Raw genomic sequence first — 10,387 nt, forward strand, 5'->3', positions numbered from 1 at the left:
AAAGAAAAAAAAAAAGAAAACCTGCTTCCTATGTCTATTAAAGGAAGCTCCAATTTTTTCCCTCTCTCTCTCCTCTCTCTCCGCTTCCCTCTCTTCCTAACCAGACAGCGGGAGGGTTCCTGGCTCCCAGCCAGCCCAAAAGCCTCTAAGTGTTTTGCACTTGTTTCAGGGAGCCCGGGGTTTTTTCAGCATTTTCACTAGAGAACAAAGAGTTCTTTACAAAGGAAGGGGGAGAGCGAGCTTAATGCCGGAGATATGTTTTTCTATTTTTATTAGGGTGTTTTTGTGTTGGTTTTTTTTTCCCCTCCTAAAGGGGAAGAGGCAAAAGCAAGGCACAGAATGTGTGGCAGCAGCAAAATAGATTGAAAGGAAATACAGTTCCCTTACCTCCAAATTATAATTTGGAATTAATAAGAGCAGGAATGGAAGGGGGACGAGACCAAGTGAGTTTGATATGTCGTTCTTTTCTCCCCTTTTTCACTCTTTCTTTAAATCTGATTGCTGTTTTGCCAACTTACCTAGTCCTTTTTTTTTTTTTCTTTTTCTTTCACTGCATAAAAGTTATATCGTGAGCAGTTTCTATTTACTTAAAAAATCAAACAACAAATTCTTATCGTGGAGGGGAAAAAAAAAGAAGAAAATGGGGTGGTTTCAGTGAAACATAAATACATTGGTAGGAACAGAAATCTTTCACTTTCTGTCACTTAGAAAAAAAGTTGGTAATGGCTTGTTGGAGCTGGGATCCTAAAATACAGATGGGGCACCGGCGTCTGTGCCCACGGCCCCAGATTTTCCCTGACCATCTGTCCAGAAGTCACCTCTCATTGGCAGCTCAAATGATCAGTCGGAGCTCAGGGATTTTTTGTTTGTTTGTTTGTTTGTTCCTCCTGGTGGATGGGACCCCCTCCATTTCTCCTTCTGAGTTGGTTCTCTTGTAGAACCCCAAATTGAGGATTTGGGGACAGACCTCCTGGAGGTCCGAGGGATAAATCTGAGGTATTTTTTTGTTCTTCTGGCTGTGTTTGTCATATATACACTCTTTGTGTATTCGCGTCTGGAAAAGGCATAGATCTTTACCTGCACCATATAGAGAGGAATAATGCATCATGTTTAGGGAGATGGTTAGACTGGAAATTTATTGCATCTGGTATATAACATACATGATATCTTCTTTTTGCTGCTTGCTGTACAATGGGCAGGATGTTTGAGAATATGTACCACTGCAAATCCAGTAGCTGGAGGAAGTCTGTATTTAGACAAATTCTGCCTTCCCTCCTTTATTGATTTGTATTTTCCTGGCATTGACAAATTACCTATCTCAGAACCGCAATATATATCAGTTGTACAGCAAACAACAGAGGAAACCATGCATTATATCCACACCGTAAGCAGGAGAAGTACACGCTGTATAGAACTAGACAAAATGATGGGAGAGTTACAGTGATCGTTCCTGGATATGGAGCATTATTACTACAATACCTTGATTTTTATATTCATGCTGCGGGCTTCCCTCAGAAGAGATCGCCTGTAAGAGCTAGACAGGTACTGCAGCTGTATCTGTGGCACTGGCTGTGAGCAATGTCTCTGTGTAGTATGAGTGTTTGCTGAGAATTAGTGCCTTTATAGTCTTCATAAGATAAAAGAGGGAAACCGTGTCCTTTGGCTCTGTCTGCACCGCTGTGGGAACACCGCTGTGCTGTAGGGGAAAAAGTCCTGGTGGATGAAGCCCGTCCCTTGCAGAAGTGAAATAAAACCAGCCATGACCAGTATGGACTTCGCACGGGCTCCCTAGGCTCTGCTGGACATGGCTGTGGTGGCAGAAGGAGGTAGCCAAATGTCCCAACCCTCAGTACCAGCCCAGTCCCTTCCCAACAGGTGATTGCGGTACTTTGAATTAACGGGGACGGCAGCCTCAAGTCCAAACAGTTTGTGGGCTCAATAGGGTAACGTGAAAGGCTTGGCAGAGACACCAAAACCTGCTCACTGCTCTGCTGACAAACATAATGAATAGGCGAACTTTTGGCAAATTGCTAATTCCTCTCTTTTATTTGAAATCCTCCTCTTTCCTCCTTCCTCCAGAGAGTTTTCCCAACTCCGGGTGGTTTTCGTGGTCTCAGTGTTTTCACTGACTTCTCTGTCCTGCTCCCTCACTCCTGAAAAGGGGAAAAAAGGAGAAAAAAATCAGAGGAAAAGTAAACAAAAGAGCACTGAAACGAGACTTGGCCTTTGAAGTTTTCCTTAGGATAAGCAGTCTCTATGTTTTACCTCTCCGGATCTTTTTTCTTCCTCTCTTTTTCCCTTTTTTTTCCAATACAAGATGTTTTTGTGAGCATTTTGTGTCTGAACCATGGAGCTGGTGACAGAGGAGAAAGGGCAGACAGGTCTGAAGTCTGGAGTTATCTCCTCACTCTTGAGCACAAGGCATCTTCCAGCCACTATCTGTGCTCCCAGAAGTGCAGAGAAAGGCGATCACTGCCTATCAAGGACTCCTCGTGGATCTGACCTGAGAGTCACACATTCACAGTATGGGAGAAAAGAGAGAGAGGGCAAAAAAAAAAAAATTAAAAAGAGGAAAGAAAAGCTCTTTGAGCAGTCACACACTGGCTCTTTCTTCCTGCAGGCAATCCGCTCCAGCTCCTGGCGATGTGTCCTGCACTATCAGATATCATATGACTCTTTATTTGGACTCCCGTTAGCAGTATGGGCCTGCAAGGAGTCTGTTTGTTTTCTTTTTCTTTCATTTCCTTCTCCCCAGTTTCCCCCCAGTTTTATGTGCGAGTGTATTCCTTTTATAATCCCTCTTTTTGTGCTGAAACTTTAGAGAAAAGGAAAAAAAAAAAAGAAAAAAAGCCTTAATTATTTCCAAGGGCTGTTTTTTATCCTCTGCCAAAATTGGAGTTCATTGTTGAGTTGAAAAACAACGAACACCTTTCTGTTCTATTTCTCTTTTTCTACCTCTTCCCCCTCCCTTCCTCTCACCCCTCTCTGTCCATCCATATGTGCATCCCTCTGGCTTTGCTGCTGGAGTTAGAGTGCACCTGTGTCAGTCACAGCAGAGCTGGGACAGCTCTCACTGACCAGCACCATTTGTGTCACTCCTGTAAACTTTTTGCTGTTTGCCTGTTTAATCTGGGCACTTCTACCCACTGACTCTAACAAGCTGCTGGGTAACGATCCCTTTGTCGGGCTTTCCTGCATTTAGCTGAGCAGCAGTAAGTTAGGGCTGTCAGAAAATTAAATATTGTGCTCCAGGAATGTAGTTCAGACCAGAGTTGTGTATCAGAGCTGCTTCGTGCCTGCTATCCCCAGAAGTTTGCTGTACTGGAGTGCTGGTGCCTCAGAATAGGCTGGGGAGAGCCAGACAGCAGTGAGAGTCGGAGGTGGGCAGCCAAGCAGACAGCAGTGTTTGTGATCCTGAGTCCCTCTTTAGTTCAGTGCGATGACTTCTTCTTTCAGTGTTGGCTTGGGCTAAACACTGCTGGAAAACTTCTTGCCTAAAAATGCAATATCACATCAGCAGAAACAATTAGTTGCTATAAAATATGAAATTAATAAATATGAAAGAAAAGGTCTGTCTCTCCCAAACAGAGGTAATGTTTTGTTTTGGTACTTTCCTATGTGATGTTTTCAGTTCTGTTTTTAAACTAAGGGTTTATTTTGACAATTAGTAAGAACTGATTTTTAAAGGAAAGGGAAGAAATCCTTAAAGACATTTCAAAACAAGTAGGTTCAAAGGGGGAAAATTTTAGATTGTTTGTGAGGAACTCAGAGTGTTTGTTTCAGTTTTGTGCGACCTGAATTGTAATGCACTTTGGCAAGCAAACCGGCAGACGAGCTTTTCACACAACTTTGCTCCCTCTGTGATTCCTGCTGGATTTTTGTGAAGCTCCATGCTTTTCCCGTCTGAGTTTGGTCAGGGCCGAAATCCCGTTGGCTCCGCAGTGACACAGAGAAGCCGATGACACTTCTGCGGGAGGTGTTTTGGTCACAGAGTGCCGTGGACTGGGCTTGGGTCCCCACCCCGCTGTGCTGCACCAGGCTGTGGGGCATGGGTGGCCTGCACATGGCCTGTGCTAATGCTCACCTCAGTGGGGCTGAAGATCTATAAGTTTCAGCATTTCCTCCCCGGTGAATGCTTAGGCCAGCGTACAAAAGCAGTCTTGTATGTTAGACAAATATAAGCTACGGATTTTTTGTTGTGAATCCAGAAACAACTGTATTTCATTCCCAGTGTGCTGAACCACATCTAGGTCTGCCTGCTAGGTGGTGGTGTTTCTTTTCCCTTATCAAGCTGAGGCACCTTCCTACCGAAGCCAAGGCAGGTTTTCCTGAGAAGAAGCTAATTAAAAGCAGAGCTGGAACACTGGGATTTCAGGTGATCCACTCAAACTGGAAACCAGAAACTGCAGTGTCACACTGCAAGGCACAGCGTGTTGGACTTGAGGTATACGTGAGCTGAAATGACTCCTGCATTCCCAAACTTTGTTGTTATAGATCTCCAGTTCTGACAGAAAATTATGAACAGGCTGAAGTATCTCTTATTCGCTCTCAACAGCAGGCCTTTCCTTTTTGCCAGTGATCTGAATAAGAAGTAAGAGAATCCTTGACCACAGGCAATATTTTGAGTCTTCTTGCCTTTTCTTTCTTACTCTGGCAACTTGAAACCAGCTTTCCTTTAGCATCTTGTGCTCAGGCACACTCGTGGTTCAAAGGCAGGAATTAGGGGCTTTTCTGGAAGAAATTTGGTTTTGAAATCAGTGTTACAAATGTTGAAAAACTGCATGCTGTTTGTGCACAACTCATTGTGTTCCCTGGTACTCCACGTACGCTCCGGCCATTTGAGCCATTGTACTTGCTGATATTTATTTGTGAGCTCATTCTCAAAGCCACCCATGAATTTGGGCGACTTGACAATCAGCAAGAGCTCAGCATCAAGGCTGAAGCTCAAGGGCAGCAGGCCTGCAAGGCAGAAGGCAGCTCTCAAGCTTATGGCCTTTTTTGCAGCTTTAGTTACAGAAATAATCATTCTTCTCAAACTTTTGGAATTTTGCAGAGAGATTGTTCTATCTCAGAGTTTTTCTAAGCTAAAATCACGATGAAATACATATTTAGCTGCCTTTTTATATAAATACAGTGAAGAGCTGCAGCAACTTGAAAGCCAAGTGCCACAGCTGATGTTTGCGAGCATGGCTCTAGTATGGGCAGAGTAGGCCAGATCCCTTGCTAACGAAGTTTTGTTAGCATAGTTTGGAATCAGTGGAATTGCACCAAAGCTGTACTTTGGCTTGGCTTAATTTCCCTGCTTTCATCTGACTTTTTTTTTTTTTTCACAAGCCAGCCCAGTCCGGATCTATTCAGTGCCTGGGAATGTGTTAGCCAAGAGACAAAACAGCTTGTCTGACACACGTCTCTTTAGTGCACCAGTGTGTGGCTCATGGGGCCTCAGACTGGATCACCACCACCAAAATATGTTTTCCTACAGCATAGTAAGTCATCCTGCTGCCTTCCGATGTTAGGGATCCCCGATCCAGCTCCTGGTGAAAAGGTCTGCTTGCAGAAGGCATTTCACTTTCATTTGACGTTTCATTAGGGAAAAATTCGTGTCAATCTGATGTGGCCAGTGTAAGGAACAAATTCAGGTTAATTTTTGCCAGGATGCATGTTTTTATTCTGTGTCTCTATTAGTGTTATTGGAAGATGATATTTCAACCTAAACACCAACTTCAGTGGTTTACCACCAAAAAGCAAATTGAGTTGAAATTCAAAGGTAAAGCTCATGTTATTTTGGAAAATCTGAAGAAAGTCATGGTTATTTTTTTCTTTTATTTCTTTTTTTTTTTTTCCCCCGTATGTGTTGGACAGTCACAATAAGACAGGAACATTTTCTGATTAACTAATTATTGAAGCCTATTAATTTTTCCACTCTCATTCTATTCTTAATTTTTAATGTTTCTTCATATACAAAATGAAAATTATAAAGATGTAATTTTTTAAAAGAAATTAGACTTACAATTTTTAATCTCATAAAACCTAGGAAATTCCAAGCAATGTTTTTTTGTAATTCTGCCATGTTGTACATGCCTCTCTCCTCTTTTAGACCTTTGTATTGGCCTTCAAAAAATCCTGGGAAAACACTGAAAGTTTGCCTGAGCCAGCTTTCTTGATTGAAACTCTTCTGAACTTCTGGCACTTTTAGGCATCCACATCCAGATTTTGTGATTTGAGCTCATCTCTTTTGAAAATAACAACATGGAATTTCCAGACATTTATTTGTATGAACTTAAAGTTTAAATGAAAATGTATAAATCAGTGTGATTCTGTTTCCACTGAAGATAGCAGAAGCAGAATCCACATCCTTTGGGTGACTGACACTTCCCAAAACATGATTTTTGGCCTTTTTGGTTTTGACCATCTGGAGAGCAATAAGTTACATAGAATATTCTTTATGTAGTCCTTGGAGTGAGACACATAAAACTCTTTGACCTGTTAATCTCAACTACATATCCCATAAAGCCTAAAGGGCTAGCGTGAGAAACGATTTTTTTTCCCTCCTCCCAGAAAAGAAGGGTTTTATGATGATTTCTTTGGCTGGAAAATCAGGAAATACCAAGGAAAACGGAGTAGGAAGATGCCAGAATCTTCTTCAGTGAGATCAGCTGTTTCTTTTTTTTATGTACTTATCCATCCATCCATCCATCCATTCATATATATATATATAAATTAACGCAAAAACTATGTATCTATACCTATATATCTATCTGTCTATCCATCTGTCTGTCTATCTATTCGTGTGTTGTTTTTTGTTGTTGTGTTTTTCTTTCCCTACAACTCCTGTTCACATGAAATTGTCACCACTGTGAAATCTTTGTCTGGAAAGCATGGCAAAAATGGAGCCTTTTAGAGTCTCTACTACCGATATAGTTATAAATTCAACCTATCGTTCATACAAAAAAAAAGTTATATAGCAGAATGCAAAAGGAAACATTAATCTTGCAGCCTTTTCGTTTTGTGTTATGTTCATGTCAGACAGTGTAAGATCATTTTGATTCTTGCTTTGGAGGACTTTCATGAAACTCTGTAGAGCTGTACAAAGCAGAGGCAGAGGGTGAGAATCTCTCTTGTTTCTGATCAAAATGAAGTGATGTGCCAACTAATAATGACAGAAACCTGGAGAGCTGTAGGTGTTCCCTTTTGTGGGAGCTATAAAATAGAGATTCAGACCGCTGTTACAGATTGCATAATGTCCTGGCTAAATTTCAATTAAGGTAATTATATTTGGCTTCCCTGAATTCCCTTTGAAGCGTCAGTTGGCCACAGTGATATTCAGCTCCTGGCCTGAACTCTATCACTGTGATGCCGGGCATTGTTACGCTGCTGCCTTGTTCCATTCTGTGCTGAGTGGAGTAACCACCTTGGAATTTGGTTGTAGTAGCGTTAGCAAACACTACTCTTCCATACCTTCATTTGTCTCAAAATGTTTCTTATAAAAGTAATGACTTGAGCCTCTTCTCCTGTGCTGCTTGTTGGTTTTTGTAAGAATTATCTCCATTTTGCAGATGAGGAAACTGAGGCATAGAGATTCTGAGTGACTTTTCTAAGTGCACAAAGCAAGTCAGAGGCAGAGCCAGGAAGATAACCTGGGAATGCTGGATCCCAGTGCCATGTGCTAACAGCTAAGAAATACTACCCCTCTGAATGTAAGTTATTGTTATTAAGATGCGGTTTACCTTTCATGTGAGTTGCCATCTGTTATATTGCCTACTTGCTATTAGTTACGAAAGCTATTCACATTTTAAATTGTTTTGCATTCTCACAGCTACTTAAGTCCGCAATAGACTTTTTGACAACAGCAGCACTTCTCATGTTAAAGCACTGGACAAATATCAACTCATGTTTCTTTAGTAAATTTTTGCAATGTCATAAATGTGCAGTTTAGAATGAATTTAAACAGATTTTGAAAAGTCCACTGTTTTTGCGATGGTTGGTTCCATATCTGTTAATTGTACCATAGTTAAAACATGACTTTCATAGTTATGATGATGAAGATAAATTTCCAAATGGTAATTGAATGTAAATTGAGACATTGATAACTCTGTGTGTCTTGGGCCAGCAGCTCTGTGGCTGCTAAGATCTTTGAAAGATCTTTCTAAGATGTAGTAGAAAAAAAATTATTAATCTTGAGCTCTTATTGGGGATCTGAATGAGCCCAGGAAAACAAGGTCAGTTTAATTGGAGGGAGACTGGAAAAGTCCTGAGTAGAAGCTGGGACAGAGACTAGAGCTGTGAAATGAGAGAAGACTCTTGAAAAGTAAACATTGTTCTGTTTTTCTTTCTGCATATGGATGGACAGTAGTGGAACGCATTTGTTTTGATTAATCACCATTTTCAAGGCAGCCAGGAAGCCCTGGCTTGGGAAGGGAAACCTCAGCAAAAATGGAGAAATATCTTTGTAATTAAAGAGGAAAGTAGTTGCTCCAAACTACTCAACATGTACTAGCAGGTAGGAACAATGTGTGAGAGTGCCTAACAAAGTCAGAGGGAGCTTGGATTGTGATGCCTTTTCATTTCTGAAGATGGTCAAGTAGCAAGGACCTTTGTGATAAGTCTAATCTGTTTCCCTTCCTGTGGTAAAGCCCACTGCATTTATTGAAGCGTATATCTTCCAGTGAGCCGGTGCACATATTTCAGAAAGATAGGTAACCTTAATCTTTAAGTAGAGAATGACCATATTTAAGTCAATTCTTCTAAGCATTTCAACATCCATTTCATTTTTGAATCTGAGTTTGTCTAACTTCAGCCTTGGTCTTATGCATAACAGAGTCGTCTTCTGTCAGAAGTCTTCTTGCTGTACTTGTTATTAGGAAATTCTGCTTGTTGATTGTGAATTTTTGGCAATGACAGTACGGTTTGAATATAGGGGCTACAGAGTAATGGAATTTGAAGGGCAAGGAAGTACAGGTTTCAGAAGAAATGGTGAAACGGAAGAAAAGCTTATGCAGAGGCAATGGTTTTTTTTCACAGTAGGTAGGCAGAAATGCAAGAAACACATAGGTAAACATGAAGACTAGGTTATAAAGAGGAAAACAGGCTAAAATAAGAGTGAGGGTCTTTAAAATGGACACAGAAAATAGCATGAAGAGTGAAGCATCATAGAGATATTAAAGAACAGAAAAGAGAAACAAACATAGTTGGTGATGGTCAGTAAGATCCTGACAGATGGGGAAATAGCAGATTATATGAAGAAAGTAACAAAAAATACTGATAATTCACTTGTGCTAGTATGGACTAAGGCTTCTAAGTCAGTCGATGGTTCCCTATCTCACAGGATACCAACGCTCATTATAGCTTTGAAAATGTAATGCTTAATCTTCAGGTTCGTGAGGAGCTGGTATGGTTTTAAAGCATCTGAATGCATTCAAACTCTGTGGAAAAAACCTGGCCAAATTTTCTGCCTAAGAACCCTCTTGTTCAGAATTAAAACTCCGGTGTTCAGAATATAACAAAAGGGAGGCCTCATTAGGTGAGAGAGAGCTCTTTCTACATACATAGTTGGTTTTTGTTGTTTTTTTTGTTGCTGTTGTTGTTGTTGTCGATTTTTTTTTTTTCCTAATGACAGAAGAACAAAGAGCAGGGTAAAACTTTCTGAGGGTAACTGTGCTTTAGGTTTTCTCAAGTTTACTCTGTCTGAGTCAGCCTCCTCTGCAGTGGGACCTCTCCTCGTGCCAGGAGCTGGAGCACAAGAAGTTGGATCAGTTCCTCACCTCTGCTCCCTTTCGCAGCGCAGCCTTGGACAAGTCGCTTAGCACCCTTGTTCCAAATGGCTCCAAACCACTCCAAAACTAGCTAGTGGTTTCCTGCCTCTGAGCTGCTGAGAAGACTGATTGGATGTAGGCTGAAAAAATGCTACAGAGTCATCAGGTGCAAGCAGCAAGGTTGCATTTATCTTTGATTTTCGCTGCAGTCAGTGTAAAGAGTTGCTGCATCTTTACCTCACATTTTGAGTCGTTTCTCTTGTCTTTCTTCATCTGTGAAATAATTCTGATAAAGTTTGCCACTGGTGCTACAAAAGCTCTGTCTTAGAGTGTAACAAATTCACTGCACTTTGAAGATGTCTGTGTTCTCAAACCTTGATAAAATTATATGGCTAAGGTAAAATTCTGCTTGATTTCTATTAAGACAGATATTTATATTTCTAAAGGACTTCGATTTTCTTTTCAAAATATGCCTAGTGCGCCTCGGTCTGAGAAAATGGAATGAGACAAAAGATAGTTTCTAAGTTGCCATTTTTTTCAGGCCAAGCACTGAAATGCTTCCAATCTGCATTGGTCAGATTAGCTTTTAAGAAGATGATATATGCTTTTATTGTACGCTTGAAGATGCAAAAAAA

The 10,387-nt window shown here is 40.9% G+C and overlaps 1 protein-coding gene across 5 annotated transcripts in view; it reads left to right on the plus strand.

Moving 5' to 3' along the window:
• The window catches only part of ZBTB20 (zinc finger and BTB domain containing 20), a 397,155-nt gene that overhangs the window by 306,147 nt on the left and 80,621 nt on the right, over window positions 1-10,387 (plus strand). The window contains exon 9 of one of the 5 annotated variants that reach the window (XM_031556022.1): window positions 7,557-7,697. The exons of the other annotated variants lie outside the window; for them this stretch is intronic. The gene's annotated coding sequence lies outside the window, so the exon portion shown is untranslated. The remainder of the gene's footprint in view (window positions 1-7,556; window positions 7,698-10,387) is intronic. 5 annotated transcript variants of the gene reach the window in all.

The sequence above is a fragment of the Meleagris gallopavo genome, chromosome 1 (assembly GCF_000146605.3).
Source record: "Meleagris gallopavo isolate NT-WF06-2002-E0010 breed Aviagen turkey brand Nicholas breeding stock chromosome 1, Turkey_5.1, whole genome shotgun sequence".
In the NCBI taxonomy this organism is placed as follows: Eukaryota; Metazoa; Chordata; class Aves; order Galliformes; family Phasianidae; genus Meleagris; species Meleagris gallopavo.